General features: G+C 42.2%; 1 protein-coding gene across 1 annotated transcript in view; it reads left to right on the top strand.

The window, feature by feature from the left end:
* Positions 1 to 604: 604 nt before the first annotated feature.
* RIPOR3 (RIPOR family member 3) overlaps positions 605 to 18,753 on the top strand; it is a 151,124-nt gene continuing 132,975 nt past the window's right edge. The window contains exon 1 of the mRNA XM_073682709.1: positions 605 to 829. The gene's annotated coding sequence lies outside the window, so the exon portion shown is untranslated. The remainder of the gene's footprint in view (positions 830 to 18,753) is intronic.

Raw genomic sequence — 18,753 nt, 5'->3', positions numbered from 1 at the left:
TACTCGTTACCTCTGTCTTATTCTCTCTTTTTCCCCCTACAGATCACTTAATTATCATGTACGGCTGCAGGCGAGCACCTCCGCCGCCCCCCCGTTGGCCTTTGAGGTGAGCTCCATTATGGTCTGTGCAGAATTAATACTGGTGAATGACCGGCTTCCTGGACAGCCCCTGGTAAGTAGTTGCACTTGCATTATGAATGTGACCCTGGCAATGAAAGGGTTTACTAGTGCAGAATAAAATTCTTTATAAGGATCCGGTTAGGAGAAGGAGGGGGCTTGTGTATTTTTTACAATTTTTTTCCCCCTAGCTCGTCTGTTTGTGATTAAGCATTGTGCAAAACCCAAGTAAATAAAGAAAAAAAAATAATCATCGTCTGCCGTCTACTCGCCAGCGAACACCATAGGCAAAAGCCGGCCTCATATGGTGCGTGATTGATAGCAGAGGGCTGCTGACATGGTTACAAGTTCTGCATGTCCTTCCAATTAGCTGCACTTTCCCAGTCGCCATGCCAGGTTTAGGGGGGTAGTGACGGGGAGGGATCCACAGAGGGGGTGCCTGTTACTCCCATCAGTGTGACAGAGGTACAGAGTGAGCACCCTCCTCCCTCCTCCTCTTCCATCCTCCTCTCCCCCTCCTAGTTTTTCCCTACACTATGTACATTTTCATAGAAGTGCTGCCTGCTTTTGACATGTGCTGAGCTGGCTTTCATGATAAGGCTGTTATCTGCGCATTGCATGTATGACAACGCCAAATAAGCAGCGCTCCGCTGGAGGCCAAATACTGCCCAAATCGGACACGCGTACAGGCTGAAGCCCAGGAGATCGATCGGTAAGTGCCACACACTGTCCTTCTATCCCCGAGAGTTGTATGGGATAAGACGTAAGAGACTTAGTTCTGGGGGTCCTAAATTAGTATGATCAGTGAGTAACACTGGGCGCTCATGACCCAATTAATCACAGATGCACTCGTGGTGGAGGAGGACGCAGAACTGAAAAGCGTAGCCGAAAAGTTTTAACACTTGGAAGGCAATGATCCTGTATTTGCTTGAAGAAGTTGAAAAGTTCTGAAACTTTTATTCTACTTTTGTCTTGGTCGCTTTCCATTTCCAGTATAGTCAGCAAATGGAACATTGTTTACAACAAAAAGTTAATTAAAGAGGTTCTGCAGCGTTTCTCATTGGGCGTTGAGAGACCTCCAACGTAGACTGTAGGATGGATTTTTTAGACTAGAACACATGCACGATTTGTGCCGGGCGTCTGACAGTTGCTTTGGCACGTGAGGTTGCACAAACCCTTTAAGGCTAGAGCTATATATGTTGTGTTACATTGAGCTCGTGATGTTACATTGCATCTAGTGATTTCCTTTGGTGTCGCAGTGTGACCTGTGAGCTATCATGGCCATGACACAGAATCGCAAATTATTCCAGCCGTATAGGATTTTCTGTCCCTGATCGCAAGTCACACACAACTCACTTGCCATAGACTTCAGAGCATGTCACATATGACTGCGATTTGCATGCAACTTGTCCATTTTTTTAAAAGCAAAATTGCAGCTCTAAAATAGTTGTTTAAAAAGGTGTGGTCGCACATAGCGGTTGCCGCGAGGCCACTTCATCACACCTGCTTTCCAATGGATTATAAGAAATTGATTGTAAATTGATTGATTATTGTTAATGGCCATGCAGTTGAGAAAATTGCCGAGACTCTTAGGTCGTATTCACACAATGGATTTTGTTGTTTTTTTTGCTGTGATTTTCCAAAAATATGATAAAAATGACCTGATTTTTACCACAGTTTCGGACAATCGCTGCAAAAAAAGCCCGCATTATGTGAATACAGCCCCAGGGTACAGTCAGATGGTGCACTGAAACAGAACTGTGCGCCAATTGGCTATCGTTATGGGCTCAATCTCAAACGCAAGAGGGCAACAACATAATCTAGCTATACCCATGAGTGGCAACTGCTACGCGGGACCCGACCTGTACACGGTGAGGAACCATACACCTGTGTGAGGAGGCAGTCTCTGAATGCAGTCAATCATTTCACTGATACATTGTAGCAAACTATCAGGACATTAGAAGTATTTGGTCTATTGACAGTGGCGTAACTTGAAGCTCGTGGTTCCCAATGCAAAAGCTCCAACGAGGCCCTCAATTATTGCAAATATTTAATTGTGGTCTTTTAATATGGGCCAAACTTTTGGGCCCCCTAGGCTTCAGGGCCCAGGTGCAGTTGCAACCCCTGCACCTATTATAGTTACGCCTCTGTTTATTGAGCATTGTCCAGACTTGATACCATTGTAGCAAACCCTGATCTGTGAGAAGTCTTCTTCTGTTGCTCCCCTTCGTTTTCCACCAGCAGAGATGACAAAAATGTTAAGTAATTGAAGTATGAAAAATCTGGAAAACCCCTGGAATGTTTTACTTTGCTACTGAGGACGATGCCAAATGCACAAACGTTAGAAAAATTAAGTTGTGCAATAGGAATTTTGGTCACATTGTGTGTTTGAGACAAAGTCTTGAAGTTTGTGAATGCAGCGATTGCCCCCTTATAACGAGGGTGGTGGTTGTGAACACGTCGGGGCAGCATGGGCAGTGGGAGGACCCGTTATTATGTGCTAGTACGGAGGAGGAGCTGGGGATGACGTAGGTGTCACAGGTGCTCGGATTTACGCTGGATATCAGGCGAGGGCGCCAAGAACCCGTCTATTGCTACATGTGTTTTACCGATCACCAATTTCTTAAAGGAGCATTTCTAGGAAATTTTCTTGATAACGAAAATGTCGTACTTTATGTAAAAACTGTGCAAAGTGAAGTCAATGGGCAAAGACTACAAGGGGTGGGAAAAGATAAAGAGAAGGGGGTTTGGGCGCATTCATAAGGGAACGAGCTCATGATCCGGAGTAGCAGAGGTTTGGACACAGCTCACCTGTGCAGCGTCTAATCCGCTGGGTTGTACAGTAGAAGCACAGTGGATAGGATTTATGGAAATCTCACGCCCATTGTGCTTCTATTTGACGCCGCGTGCAGTCACCGGCAGCGCGGCTTTAGGAGCCGCAGCATGTCAATTTCTGTTGTAGCCTTATGCATTTGTATTGGTGTATTCTCTGCAGATTTGTCTGTAGCCGTAGTGTTGTTACACTCAGTTGCTACAAGTTACTGAGGTTTTGCAATGGACAGTGTAGTGTCCATGGGTGTACAGATACATAAGAGTATACACCGCGTGCAGAATTATTAGGCAAATGAGTATTTTGATCACATGATACTTTTTATAGATGTTGTCCTACTCCAAGCTGCATAGGCTTGAGAGCCAACTACCAATTAAGTAAATCTGGTGATGTGCATCTCTGTAATGAGGAGGGGTGTTGACTAATGACATCAACACCCTATATAAGGTGTGCTTACTTATTAGGCAACTTCCTTTCCTTTGGCAAAATGGGTCAGAAGAGAGATTTGACGGGCTCTGAAAAGTCCAAAATTGTGAGATGTCTTGCAGAGGGTTGCAGCAGTCTTGAAATTTCCAAACTTTTGAAGCGTGATCACCGAACAATCAAGCGTTTCATGGCAAATAGACAACAGGGTCGCAAGAAGCTTGTTGGCCAAAAAAGGCGCAAAATAACTGCCCATGAATTGAGGAAAATCACGCGTGAAGCTGCCAAGATGCCATTCGCCACCAGTTTTGCCATATTTCAGAGCTGCAACATTACTGGAGTATCAAAAAGCACAAGGTGTGCAATACTCAGGGACATGGCCAAGGTAAGGAAGGCTGAAAAACGACCACCTTTGAATAAGAAACATAAGATAAAACGTCAAGAATGGGCCAAGAAATATCTTAAGACTGACTTTTCAAAGGTTTTATGGACTGATGAAATGAGAGTGACTCTTGATGGGCCAGCAGGATGGGCCAGAGGCTGGATCAGTAAAGGGCAGAGAGCTCCACTCCGACTCAGACGCCAGCAAGGTGGAGGTGGGGTACTGGTATGGTCTGGTATCATCAAAGATGAACTTGTGGGACCTTTTCGGGTTGAGGATGGACTGAAGCTCAACTCCCAGACCTACTGCCAGTTTCTGGAAGACAACTTCTTCAAGCAGTGGTACAGGAAGAAGTCGGTATCATTCAAGAAAAACATGATTTTCATGCAGGACAATGCTCCATCACATGCCTACTACTCCACAGCGTGGCTGGCCAGTAAAGGTCTTAAAGAAGAAAAAATAATGACGTGGCCCTCTTGTTCACCTGATCTGAACCCCATAGAGAACCTGTGGTCCATCATAAAATGTGAGCTCTACAGGGAGGGAAAACAGTACACCTGTCGGAACAGTGTCTGGGAGGCTGTGGTGACTGCTGCACGCAATGTTGGTCGAAAACAGATCAAGCAACTGACAGAATCTATGGATGGAAGGCTGTTGAGTGTCATCGTAAAGAAAGGTGGCTATATTCATCACTAATTTTTTTTGTTTTTGTTTTTGCATGTCAGAAATGTTTATTTCTAAATTTTGTGCGCTGACATTGGTTTACCTGGTGAAAATAAACAAGTGAGATGGGATTATATTTGGTTTTTATTAAGTTGCCTAATAATTCTGCACAGTAATAGTTACCTGCACAAACAGATATCCTCCTAAGATAGCCAAATCTAAAAAAAAAACCACTCCAACCTCCAAAAATATTAAGCTTGGATATTTATGAGTCTTTTCGGTTGATTGAGAACATAGTTGTTGATCAATAATAAAAATAATCCTCTAAAATACAACTTGCCTAATAATTCTGCACACAGTGTATAGACTTGGGAGTTTATCTGTTGGAACAGCATTAACAAAACAGACACAGTACTATTGTATCGGTTTCACAGTCTTAATAAGGTTCACCTATATTTGCTGCAAAACCGCATATAGTGTGACAAGAACCGTAGCTTAACTGCAAAGCGGTGATATTCCCTTAAAGGCCTCGCTCACACTGGCTTATATTCTCTCATACAAGAAAATTGGGCCGATTATGCGTTTGATCCGAGTGTCATCTGAGTGTGATCCCATCGCATAAGAGAATCGCAGCACAGGTGCGGAGAAGACGGAGAACGTAATTTCTCCATCGACTTTGTGCAAGTGAAACATCGGACTGCACTCGGATGACATCTCTCGGACTGCATTCGGATGGCATCCAAGTGCAGTCTGATGTTTCACTCGCACCCATAGACATGAATGAGTGAGGGGGATCCAATTATCAGAGCCACTTGCAGCATGTTGTGACTATCTTCCCATGCTGAATCGGCATGAAAAAACAATTGCAGATCTTCTATAGTATAACATTGGACCGAGTGCTATCCAATACAACAATGGATAGCACTTGGCCGTGTTATACAGCAGTGTGAGCATACCCTAATATTGCTTGGCTTAGGATAGGTCATCAATATTAGATGGGGGGGGGGGTGTTGCAATCAGCTCACTCACGGCTGGATGTGCTTTAGTTGCAAAGCAGAACAGCACAGCTCCGTCAACTGCATAGTGGCCGCAGTGGGATACTGCAGATCCACCACTATTTATTCAAATTGGAGCGAATTTGCAATATTCAGCCGCTGCCGCTATGCAGGTGATGGAGCTGTGCTGTGCAGCTCCGCAGCTGATAACATTATCCCTGCATCCGGAACATCTGATCGGTAGAGGTGCTAGGTATTGCACCCCCAACAATCTGGTATTAATGATCTATCCTATCCAGGGATTCGCCAACCGTCCAAAATTGCTTTATCCTTAAAAAACATTTAAGGTGTCTGTGACTATTTTGAAGCTGAAGAAACTTATACAAATTATTTTGACTGTAATTATCATCATTTTACAGGATGCAGCAAATGTCTTTCTACCAGAATTATGGGCTGTAGACATGGATCACTTATAATCATAGCGATTTATTATGGTTTTACAATGTGTCCGTAAAAAATATTGTCTGTCCGTGATTTTTTGGGAAGCTGTCCCAAAAAAATAAAAGGTCAAGTTGCCAATCCTGATCTTATCCAGCTATATTAAAGTACCAGACAACCCCTTTAATGTTGTAATCTTGGTAAGTGCATTAGATGGTCCAGTTTTCCCCCCAAAAAACAACCCCCATAAATGTTGTAATTTCTCAAACCTAAGCTGACACTTTTGACATTTAAGGTGCAAGTACGGATAATGATATCCAGACCGGCCATTGGTCTCCTGAATTGAACTCAACAGCCTCATATATGCCTTCTCCACCTGTGCAGACATCGTGGTCCATGCACGGACCGTGACTGTCGGTCGGACATGTGAAACAAGCCTAAGGCCACGGCCCCACTATCAGTATTTGGTCATTATTTTTTCTCAGGAGTGGGAGCCAAAACCAGGTGAGGAACAATCAGAGAAAAGGTAGAATAGAAACAAGTCACCAATTCTGCATTTATCACCCACTCCTGGTTTTGGCTCCCACTCCTGAGAAAAAATACTGACCAAATACTGATAGAGGGGCTGTGGCCCAAGACCTCATTCAGACCTTAGTGTTTTTTCTTGTACACAAAAAAATAACAGATTTTCATCAGTCTTTTGGATCCGCTTTTGACAGTTTGATTTGCATGTTTGAATGAGCCCTAAGGGCTGTTGGAATCGTGAGGTCTGAGAAAGTGATGTTCTCCTGGATCCTCAGCACAATCCCACAGTCTCTACTTCTTACATGCTACAGCACTGTCCCCTTCCTGTAGAACTTCCTAATCTTGAACATTGCATCCCTATGGAAATATGCTAATGGTTGGAGATTACCAAGTCTGGAGAGTGTTCAAGTGTTCAAAGGATGTGTAACCTGCTAGGCAATTTGGTGTATTTTCAATACATTCAGTGTTTTATGAGCAGGAGATTATCACTACAGGACTAGGTGTCATGTGCCAGTCAGTCCAGCTAATCTATGTAACCCCGCCCCCACCAATGATTGGCAGCTTGCAGACAGTACACAGGAAGCAGCCAATCAGTGGTGTGGGCGGGGTTATACACGGCTCAGCATTCTGAGCACTGCTCCATCTACAGCAGAGAAAACAGGGATATTAGAAAAACTGCACCAAGCAGTCCAGTAAGTGATACTGCCCTGGAATCAGGCTCTCAGCCCCTACATCATGCTGCCCTCAGATTTTACAGCAAAAACCTGCTGATGATTCCCTTTAAACTGAAATCTGCCTCCCTGATGCAAATGTAAAATACATTGCGGATATCGATAATCTAGTTTCTGGGTGCCCACTCTATGATGTGATCACTGGTTGCTTCCGCGCTACTTTTGCACAATTAGAAAACTTCCGTACCCCTGTAATGGACAATGGTAAATGTTACAGGATAATTACTATTAATTTCTGCCGCAGCACATCTGATGGTGGTCAAAGCTGCACAATCTTCAGCGCAGTGGTGGTAACGGCCTCTCTTGGTTACATATTCTTCTTAGAATAGATTATGTGACAGACTGTCAGTGACACCTCATTTATTATAGTAACATAGTAACATAGTTTGTAAAGCCGAATAAAGACTTGCGTCCATCAAGTTCGACCTGTTAGTTCTGTAATTGCTAAAGTTGATCCAGAGGAGGGCAAAAACCCCAAATGATTTGGCCAATCTTCACCTGAGGAAAAATTCCCTCCCGACTCTGAAACCAGCAGTCAGAATAAATCCCTGTATCAACCTACTATTTTATTTTATTTTTAAGTATATGCTGAAATCTGCCTGGTATCTAGAAATGCATCCAGTCCCCGCTTGAACTGGTGTAGTGAATCCGACATTACCGTCTCCTCACTCAGTGAATTCCATATTCTCACTGCTCTTACCGTAAAGAACCCCTTCCTATGCTGGTGCTGAAACCTTTTCTCTTCCAGTCTTAGTGAATGCCCTCTTGTTACCGTAATATCCCTCCTTTTGAACAAATCCCGGGCAAGATCTCTATACTGTCCCCTAACATATTTGTACACATTTATTATGTCCCCCCTCAACCTTCTCTTTTCCAGGCTGAATAGTCCTAGTTTTGCCAACCTCTCTGGGTATTGCAGTCCCTCCATTCCCTTTATTAATTTTGTTGCCCTCCTTTGTACCTTTTCAAGCTCATTTATATCCTTTCTATATATTGGGGCCCATAACTGAGCACAGTATTCCAAGTGTGGTCTGACCAGTGCTTTGTATAGTGGAAGAACAATGTTCTCATCCTTTGCAGCTATACCTCTTCTGATACATCCCATTACCCTGTTTGCCCTTACAGCAGCGGCCTGACTTTGGGCACTCCAATTTAGTTTGCTATCAATCAAGATGCCCAAGTCCTTCTCCATCTCTGAATTCCCCAATGATTTCCCATTCAGTGAGTACTGGTGACTTCCATTTTTCCTTCCCATATGTATGACCTTACATTTCTCCTCATTAAACCTCATTTGCCATTTAATGCTCCACCTACCCAGCTTATCCAAATCCCTCTGTAGGTCTTCACTGTCCTCTTTTGTATTAATTGTTTTACATAACTTTATGTCATCTGCAAATATAGATATTTTACTATTTATCCCGTTGACTATGTCGTTAATAAAGATATTAAATAACATTGGGCCTAGTACAGACCCCTGTGGTACCCCACTAGTGACGCTTACCCAATCTGAGTATATTCCATTTATAACCACCCTCTGCCTTCTATCCTTTAGCCAGTTAGCTACCCACTTGCAGACATTTTCCCCCAGCCCCATCATTCTCATTTTGTATACCAACCTATTATGTGGCACGCTATCGAACGCTTTTGAGAAGTCGAGATACACGACATCCACTGGTTCCCCCTGATCTACTCGAGAGCTAACCTCCTCGTAGAAGTCAATCAGGTTTGTTTGGCAGGAGCGATTCCTCATGAATCCATGTTGGTTCGGGATTAAAAGATTATTAGCATCAAGATGCTCCGTAATTGCCTCTTTAATGAAGCTTTCAAAAATTTTGCCCACAACGGACGTCAGACTCACCGGCCGATAGTTTCCGGCGTTACTTTTTGCTCCCTTTTTGAATATTGGCACTACATTCGCCTGTCGCCAATCAAGTGGCACAGACCCAGTCTCAACAGAGTCCTTAAATATAAGATATAACGGTCTGTCTATCACATTACTTAGTTCCCTTAGTACCCGTGGGTGTATGCCATCAGGTCCTGGTGATTTGTTTATTTTAATGTTACTGAGGCGTTTCTGTACCCCAGCTTGGGTTAGATTAGTCATACTTAGTGGAGGATTAAGTTTGTCACTTCTCATTTCTCCTGTTAGTTCGATTTCCTTTGTGAAAGTTGTCGAAAAAAAATGATTTAATAGATTAGCTTTATCCTCATCTTTCTCTATGATTTTGCCTTCCTCACTTTTTATCGGTCCAATATTATCCGATTTAATCCTTTTACTATTTATATACGTAAAGAACAGTTTGGGATTTGATCTACTTTCCCTAGCAATACGTCTCTCTATTTCCTCCTTCGCTATTTTTATTTGTTTTTTACAGGTTCTCGTTTTTTCCTTGTAACACATTAGTGCCTCCTTACTGTTTTCCTGTTTTAATCTCTTGAATGCCTCTTTTTTGCTATTTAACGTCCCTTTTACGTTCTTGTTCAGCCATATTGGTTTCCTCTTATTTCTGGCCCTTTTATTCCCATACGGTATATACCTCTCGCACTGAGTATTCAGAATTCTTTTGAAGGTTTCCCATTTACTATTCGTATTCCTTTGATTAAGTACTTTGTCCCAGTCAATAAGTTGAAGGTTTTCTATCAGCTGACTTGTTTGCTTGAGGAATCTCACTGAAATGATGAAGTTTAAGCAATTTAGGAAACAGAGTGAGCGTCTGTCACTAGAACTGGTCCTGTGGGCGAAAAAGATTGTTTTGCTAATAGGTATAAACTATCTATATATTTTTAAGTTGTGTTCAAGCCGACTTGATGAGTGCCGTCCTGGTGTCCGTATTTTTGATAGGAAAAATAATGCTGTATACAGTGCTGTTCTTCAATTCCCAACAGAACTTCTAATACATATGTGAACAGAGCCCTAGTATTTATATCAGAGGGACAGGCTTCATTTAGGAATGATATGACCTGTGCTTTATCGCATTATATGGAGAGTGCAGTCTGATCGTGATACATATATTTCTATATTATTGTGTATAAGGAGCAGTATTAAAGTGCCTATATTCTTCTATACATGGAGCAGTATTGTAATAGGTATATTCTTGTACATAGGAGGTAATATTATAGTAGTTATATTCTTGTACATAGGGGGCAGTATTATAGTAGTTATAAACTTGTACATAGGGACAGTATTATAGTAGTAATATTCTTGTACATAGGGGACAGTATTATAGTAGTTATATTCTTGTATATAGGGGCAGTATTATAGTAGTTATATTCTTGTACATAGGGGGGCAGTTTTTTAGTAGTTATATCCTTTTACATAGGGGGCAGTTATTAATATTTGTGGATTTTAATGGACTTTAAATAACGAAGAATATTTTATTGGACCCTTTGCTGAATTTACATGTTTTCTTCATGGTGGAACCTTGCAATACTACAAGATTGTCCGTGCAATAGGGATACATTTATCCATGGGTGAGCTGATTTTCTGTGGACCCTGACAGGTCTCACTCTACTTTCGCAGTATTATAGTAGTTATATTCTTGTACATAGGGGGCAGTATTATAGTAGTTATAGTCTTGTACATAGGGGGCAGTATTATAGTAGTTATATTCTTGTACATAGGGGGCAGAATTATAGTAGTTATATTCTTGTACATAGGGGACAGTACTATAGTCGTTATAGTTTTGTACATAGGGGCAGTATTATAGTAATTCTATTCTTATACATGGGGGGAGTATTATAGTAGTTATATTCTTGTACATAGGGACAGTATTATAGTAGTAATATTGTACATAAGGAACAGTATTATAGTAGTAATATTCTTGTACATAAGGGACAGTATTATAGCAGTTATATTGGACATAGGGACAGTATTATAGTAGTAATATTCTTGTACATAGGGGACAGTATTATAGTAGTTATATTGTTGTACAGTACAGACCAAAAGTTTGGACACACCTTCTCATTTAAAGATTTTTCTGTATTTTCATGACTTTGAAACTCGTACATTCACACTGAAGGCATCAAAACTATGAATTAACACATGTGGAATCATATACTTAACAAAAAAGTGTGAAACAACTGAAAATATGTCTTATATTCTAGGTTCTTCAAAGTAGCCACCTTTTGCTTTGATGACTGCTTTGCACACTCTTTGCATTCTCTTGATGAGCTTCAAGACGTAGTCACCGAAAATGGTCTTCCAACAATCTTGAAGGAGTTCCCAGAGATGCTTAGCACTTGTTGGCCCTTTTGCCTTTACTCTGCGGTCCAGCTCACCCCAAACCATCTCGATTGGGTTCAGGTCTGGTGACTGTGGAGGCCAGGTCACCCCATCACTTTCCTTCTTGGTCAAATAGCCCTTACACAGCCTGAAGGTGTGTTTGGGGTCATTGTCAATAAATGATGGTCCAACTAAACGCAAACCAGATGGAATAGCATGCCGCTGCAAGATGCTGTGGTAGCCATGCTGGTTCAGTATGCCTTCAATTTTGAATAAATCCCCAACAGTGTCACCAGCAAAGCACCCCCACACTATCACACCTCCTCCTCCATGCTTCACGATGGGAACCAGGCATGTAGAGTCCATCCGGTTACCTTTTCTGCGTCGCACAAAGACACGGTGGTTGGAACCAAAGATCTCAAATTTGGACTCATCAGACCAAAGCACAGATTTCCACTGGTCTAATGTCCATTCCTTGTGTTCTTTAGCCCAAACAAGTCTCTTCTGCTTGTTGCCTGTCCTTAGCAGTGGTTTCCTAGTAGCTATTTTACCATGAAGGCCTGCTGCACAAAGTCTCCTCTTAACAGTTGTTGTAGAGATGTGTCTGCTGCTAGAACTCTGTGTGGCATTGACCTGGTCTCTAATCTGAGCTGTTGTTAACCTGCGATTTCTGAGGCAGGTGACTCGGATAAACTTATCCTCGGAAGCAGAGGTGACTCTTGGTCTTCCTTTCCTGGGGCGGTCCTCATGTGAGCCAGTTTCTTTGTAGCGCTTGATGGTTTTTGCAACTGCACTTGGGGACACATTCAAAGTTTGCCCAATTTTTCAGACTGACTGACCTTCATTTCTTAAAGTAATGATGGCCACTCGTTTTTCTTTACTTAGCTGCTTTTTTCTTGCCATACTACAAATTCTAACAGTCAATTCAGTAGGACTATCAGCTGTGTATCCACCTGACTTCTGTACTGCACAACTGATGGTCCCAACCTCATTTATAAGGCAAGAAATCCCAGTTATTAAACCTGACAGGGCACACCTGTGAAGTGAAAACCATTTCCGGTGACTACCTCTTGACGCTCATCAAGAGAATGCCAAGAGTGTGCAAAGCAGTCATCAAAGCAAAAGGTGGCTACTTTGAAGAACCTAGAATATAAGACATATTTTCAGTTGTTTCACACTTTTTTGTTAAGTGTATAATTCCACATGTGTTAATTCATAGTTTTGATGCCTTCAGTGTGAATGTACAATTTTCAAAGTCATGAAAATACAGAAAAATCTTTAAATGAGGTGTGTCCAAACTTTTGGTCTGTACTGTACATAGGGAGAGTATTATACTAGTAATATTCTTGTACATAGGGGACAATTTACATAGGGAGAGTATTATAGTAGTTATATTCTTGTACATAGGGACAGTATTATAGTAGTAATATTCTTGTACATAGGGGACAGTATTATAGTAGTTATATTCTTGCATACAGGGGGGCAGTATTATAGTAGTTATACTCCTGTACATAGAGGGCAGTATTATAGTGGTTATATTCTTGTACATAGGGGGCAGTAAAATAGTAGTTATATTCTTGCACATAGGGGGGTAGTATTATAGTAGTTATATTCTTGTACATAGGAAGACAGTATTATACTGGTTATACTCTTATACATAGGGAGCAGTATTATAGTAGGTATATCCTTGTACATGGGGGCAGTATTATAGTAGTTATATTCTTGTTAATAGGGGTGCAGTATTATAGTAGTTATACTCTTGTACATTAGGGGGGCAGTATTATAGTAGTTATACTCTTGCTCATAGGGAGGCAGTATTATAGTAGTTATATTCTTGTACATAGGGGGGCAGTATTATAGTAGTTATATTCTTGTACATAGGGGTGCAGTATTATAGTAGTTATACTCTTGTACATTAGGGGGACAGTATTATAATAGTTATATTCTTGTACATAGGGGTAGTATTATAGTAGTTATATTTTTGTACAAAGTGGGGAGTATTCTAGTACTGTGCAGAGAAAAGTAGACGAAGAAGAAAATACTAGTTTGCTTACTATATATTGTATGTTTGTAACATGAATTACATTGAGTACTGTATCAGTAATGCTCACAAATAATGGTGTTTGGTCTTTAATCTCCAATTACCTGACCCCTCTGTGTAGCACACTTTTGGCTTCTTAGAAACCCAATAATAAGGGCGCTCTATAGGCTTCTCCTTCACTTTATAAAGTAAACTGTACAACACAATGCTGTTGAGGATATATTTGTCTGTTTTGGGTTAGCGAATCTTGTTTGTTACATCCTCCCCCTGGAGCATTCATGATTAATGAGAGCTGAATACAGAGATTGGCATTATTTATCCTATTCAAGTTAACACAGTGCTTGCCAATGAGCTCAGTAAATGCTAGTATTGGATAAATCCAACCTGATTTGTTTGCAAAAATTAGAGCCAGGAAAAGTTTTTGCTGGCTGGAAGCTGCCCACCAAGTGTCACTTATCCGCCACAGCTTTCTGCAATGTGTGCCAGACCTCCCGGACCTTCTCTAGACTTTCTGTGCTGTTCTCCACTTTTCAACATAAGGCATTCGAAGACAAGTGAATCCCGAGGGTACAGGAACAATGCATTCTTTTTTGCACTCACCCTGCCTGCATTCAGCAGTTGTATCCATGTCATCTATATTAAGAAATGGATTTCCTTAGGCAAACAGAAGTACTGCAGGATGGGACCATGTAAAACCTTTCCAGAGTTACTTGTTTCTTCAGGATCTGGTGCTCCCTAGCTCTGAAATTCATGTTTTATTCATATGCAAATTAGCCCCGCAAGTGCACGGGAGGGATTACCCGTGCACTTGCAGTCCTCGGTTCTTCTTCTCTTCTCCATTCTGTTACTGGCTTTGCTTAATGACAGTGGAGACAGAGGCTCTGCTGCATATTGTCACCTCTGCTCTATGCTATCAATCAAGAAGTGGTGCTACTAAACTAAGTTCCCTGAGCCTAGTCTTACACTTACCAGCCACCATCTTCAACTCTTCCCGGTGCCACTGCGGTCCAGCGGCACCATCTTGTGATCATATCTTCCGACTGACTGTAAGTCAGAGGTAATGGTCACAAGGTCTCTCTATATAAGTCTATGAGAGCCTCGTTCTGGCCTCGTTCGGGCTCTCATAGACTTACATGAGTTGTGACGTCCAGATCGCTCAGCAAACACCTGAGCGATCCGGCGGGTCATAAACTGCTGGAGACAGACTGGAGTGGCGCTAATAACCACCAGCACCACTTGATGTTGATGTTGCAGTATACATTGCCTTAGGGTATGTTCACACATGGAGGTTTAGCAGTGTTTTATTGCTGCATTTTTTTTCTGCAGCAAAAATGCTGTGTTTTACAGTATCAGCAAAGTGAATGAGTTTTTTTTTAAATCTCATGCACACACTTGTTTTCTTCCTTGTGTTTTTTGATCTGCTGGACAGTATTTGAAATCTGCCGCATGTCAATTCTTTCAGCATTTGTGCAGCGTTTTTACCCATTCTAATTAAGTAAAAACGCATTCAAAAACATGCCAATATGTGCGTATTGTACACAGCGTTTTTCAAGCCAACACTCCGAAAAAAACGCTCTAAAAACACCTCTGTGTGAACATACCCTTAAAGATGGGTATTCAGGGGAGCAGTGGGAATAAAATTAGTGCAAAAAGTTGTCCACTTTTTGGTGACAGCTCAATGTTAAGACTACAACTCCAGTCATCGCCTTTACAAGTGATTTCAGAGTCAGGTTTTATAATCATTTATGCGGCAAGCTGCAAATTATTTACTCCGAAGATGCTTGGTTTTGCAAAATAGTGAAATGTAAGCCCACATTATTTGGATATTTGGAGCCAAGTGCAATGTGTTTCCTTTTCTGACATGTAATCACACACCGGGCAGAGACCACTGTATACGTTATGCTGCACACATGAGACAAAACACACAGCGGACTGGAGTTTATTTGTGGGTGCTGGTGTTGTATACTTTTACTTGATTTTGTTTCTGTCATATGTTATTCCCTTCACATTCTTTGTGTGCCTATATACAGTGCTGCTCTGCCAGACTTACCAGTCAGCCTATCTGTGGACCACACATGACATCCGTACATATCACAATGATATTGCTCCAGGGTCACAAATATATATTCCTCAATAAAATATGATATCACCGCATCTGTCTACATCTGTTTTTTCAGACCAGATCAGGTCTCCAGTCTTCCGGCATAGAGTTCCTAGAGTGCACTACATTTGTATATGCTGAAGATACAAAAGTTCCTCTGAGCCTGGGTGCTGTTCTTCTTGCCGATCCTTCAGGGTGCAGTGATTGACAAACGTTGGCATACGATATCATCAAATATGCTTCTCCTCTCCGTAGAGGATGTCTAGGTCTAAGATTAACACCAGAAGGTATAATCATGTAAGTTTTCAGACTGGCACTTCCCTTAGCTCTCATGGGGTAATTGGTAGTCACACACCTAGCCAACATTTCCTACTACTATTATTGAGGTATGTTTATTTCATTCTCTTGGACATACGGGCTGAGATACAGCTGATGATCCCCTAACATTTTAAAAAAGTAACCCACCAACTGGAGAGTTGGTACACTTCCATCCAGAAGTGACCCGAGGAAACGCAAGAATACATCAGTAAGGCAGGAAGTAGCTAACTTCTCTACCTACATGGATATCAATGGAAAACAGTACAACTGCAACCTTGGACATACAGTGACTGTAGAAAGTCTGTCTATATACTTTATACCTGTGGTTCGACTGTTACACACCTGTCTCCGATTCGGGCTTTGCTTCCCTGACCCCGGTCAGCTAAACTCTGTTGTACTCCATGACAGGCTTTGCAGATGGCATGGCGTGATCCCATATGATCATCTGCCTGGCCCTATTTAAGGCTCACCAAGACACACACCTGTGTCTTGGTATTAAGACTTTTGTGTTAATGTCTCCTGTCTGCCTGGGCCTTCAGTATCTCTGCAAAGTGTCTGCTGTCTCCAAGAAGTCTGCTTGCTGCCTGCGGCTTCCAGTCCCTCAGTCTCCTGTCCACCTGCGGTCTCCAGTACCTCTGCTATCTGTCTCCCGCGTGCCTCACCTGCCTGCTGCACCGACGCCAGTGGCCTATGTGCCAACCCGAACCTTGAGCTTGGAGGATATCCACTTCACCAGGTGAGCCTAACATCGACAGCTCTTTCTCCCAACTTCCCCATACCCATGACCATTCTGCTTGGTCAAGTGTTTGTGTTTTCAGTCAGATGAGGGGGGAAAACACAGATACCAGATACCTCTGACAACTACTTACTGTATCTCTCGTGAGACCAAAAGGGTCATGCCTTTGAATTCAAGCTGCCAGATCCTTCTCTCTTCTGATACCATTTGTCCGAGGAGAGTTGGGAGGCCCACATAAACGTCAGATCAGGAGTCAGCAACTCTTCAGGGCATGTTGGGAGTTAGGCTGACTTCACAAGTCAAACTTTTAGGGTTTATGCATAGACAGCAGTTTCCATACCATCTGCAGGTCTCCTGACCCAAGCTGAACAGCTCCATGTGCATTCATCAGGCTGAAGAGCTGGGGTCAAGAGACTTGGGGCTGGTCTGGAAATTGCAGTGTATACACATCATGAAACTGCCTCTGATGTCAGGCGCCTCTGTATTCACCCTGCGAGTCTTGCTGGGGATAGAGGAGACATCAAGTTATATATTATTGGGTGTTGCAGGACACTGGTGTGGTTGGGACCTGTGGTGCAGTCCAGATAGGCAGAATGGGTATATGTGCTGTCCAGCAGCTCAGCAACAGTAATCGGCTCCCTACTGTGGCCAATGGGACAATACCACATCGGTCCTGTCAAAATATATTGACAGCTCCTATTCATATGATCTGTTCTGCAGTACCCAGGAGCAGCCACTAAACATTGAATAGAGCTCTGTGCATCGCTGCTCCATTTCATATGTTTAGTTTACATCTGTCCGCCACGGGCGCTTGTAACAGCTGATCGCCGGGGGGTATCGACTATCAGACCCCCACTGATCTAATACTGATTACTTATTGTTTGGATAGGCTATCAATATATTTAGACAAGACAACCCATTTAAACTTCCTAAACACGGCTTGGGGTTCCCAGTTATTGTACTTGGATTTATCCCTGTACTGGGGTGCTGTTACCTATTGCGTTTATCCTTATTTTGATCCAGTTTGTATCGTAATGACATCGGTCTCTGTAATCTCTCCTGACTTTTTACCCGAGCTTGGCTAACTTTTTGATCTCCTGATATCAGACCGCGACCATTCTTTTGATTGTGGTATTGTTTTCTAATTCTGTTGCTAGTTCCGTCCCACCTGATTCTGACCCGGTTTGTTTGACCATCCTTGCCACCAACTCCCTCCTTTGGCCAGCTGCCACTCCATGGATGCAACCCAGGGGGCCCAGTTGTAAATCAAGGTCTCTGTGTAGTGGCTAAAGGGTGAAGACCAGAGTTTCTCTGGGACTTGCTTGACAGAGTGGCTAGTGCCAAGTCTGCCCAAATAGCCTTTTTGAGCTGATGCCCGCTGACAGACTTAACACCAGCCTAACCATTTCACAACAGCTGGTTTTTGATCCTTGAATTAGATGATCAGCAAAATTGGTGAGTTCATTCAGTTTTATTCTAATGTGTATGGGATTGGTTGCAAACACCCAGAGACACAGACATTGATATTTTTCCCCCAAAATAGCGCCTGTCTTTCCCATGGGCTCTGTCTGGTTTTGCAAATCTTCCTTATTCACGTGAGAGAGACCAAGTAGCGATACCAAGCCTATTGAAAAGAATGGCACAAATTCAGGAGGAAAAAAGCAGATCCGTTTTTTTTTTTTTTCAAATTCTATCCAACTTTAACATTTAAAGGGGTCTCCCACCTTATACATTACTGCCATGTCACATGCCATCAACCCTAAATTCCTTCTAAAATTATTAACGTGTGAAAATAGAAAATGAGATCTTTTCCCGTTGCTGTAATCTTCTAGAGACTTTTTTTGGCTGGATCTAAAAGCTACCCTGTGCATGGGTGACTGGTGTGAGAGATGACGCCTGTGGATTATATATAATTCTGTAATTTATTCTCTGGCAGGGACAGGCGTCTGAGTCCCTGTACACTTCTGCTGCTCCCGTCTACAGTCCCAGCATTGCTCTGTGCCTGTTAGTCTCAGTCACTTTGTTGATTGAGCTGATTTTCTCATTGTTTATTGTTGTAATGGGAGACTTGTGGACCTGAAGGTTTGTTTTCTCTGGGGACATGGAACATATTTCTTGTGGCAATTACTTGTCTAGATTAATAATGACATGATGAACTTTGTGTTTAGGAATTTGCAGACGCGCTGTTTTTTTTTTTTGCAAAATTGGGATGCACAAGTATGAACCCTTAA

This window comes from Phyllobates terribilis, unplaced genomic scaffold (assembly GCF_046119375.1).
Source record: "Phyllobates terribilis strain yellow unplaced genomic scaffold, ASM4611937v1 Scaffold_5__5_contigs__length_657084704, whole genome shotgun sequence".
Lineage (NCBI taxonomy): Eukaryota > Metazoa > Chordata > Amphibia > Anura > Dendrobatidae > Phyllobates > Phyllobates terribilis.
This window is presented reverse-complemented; position numbering and strand designations above follow the sequence as displayed.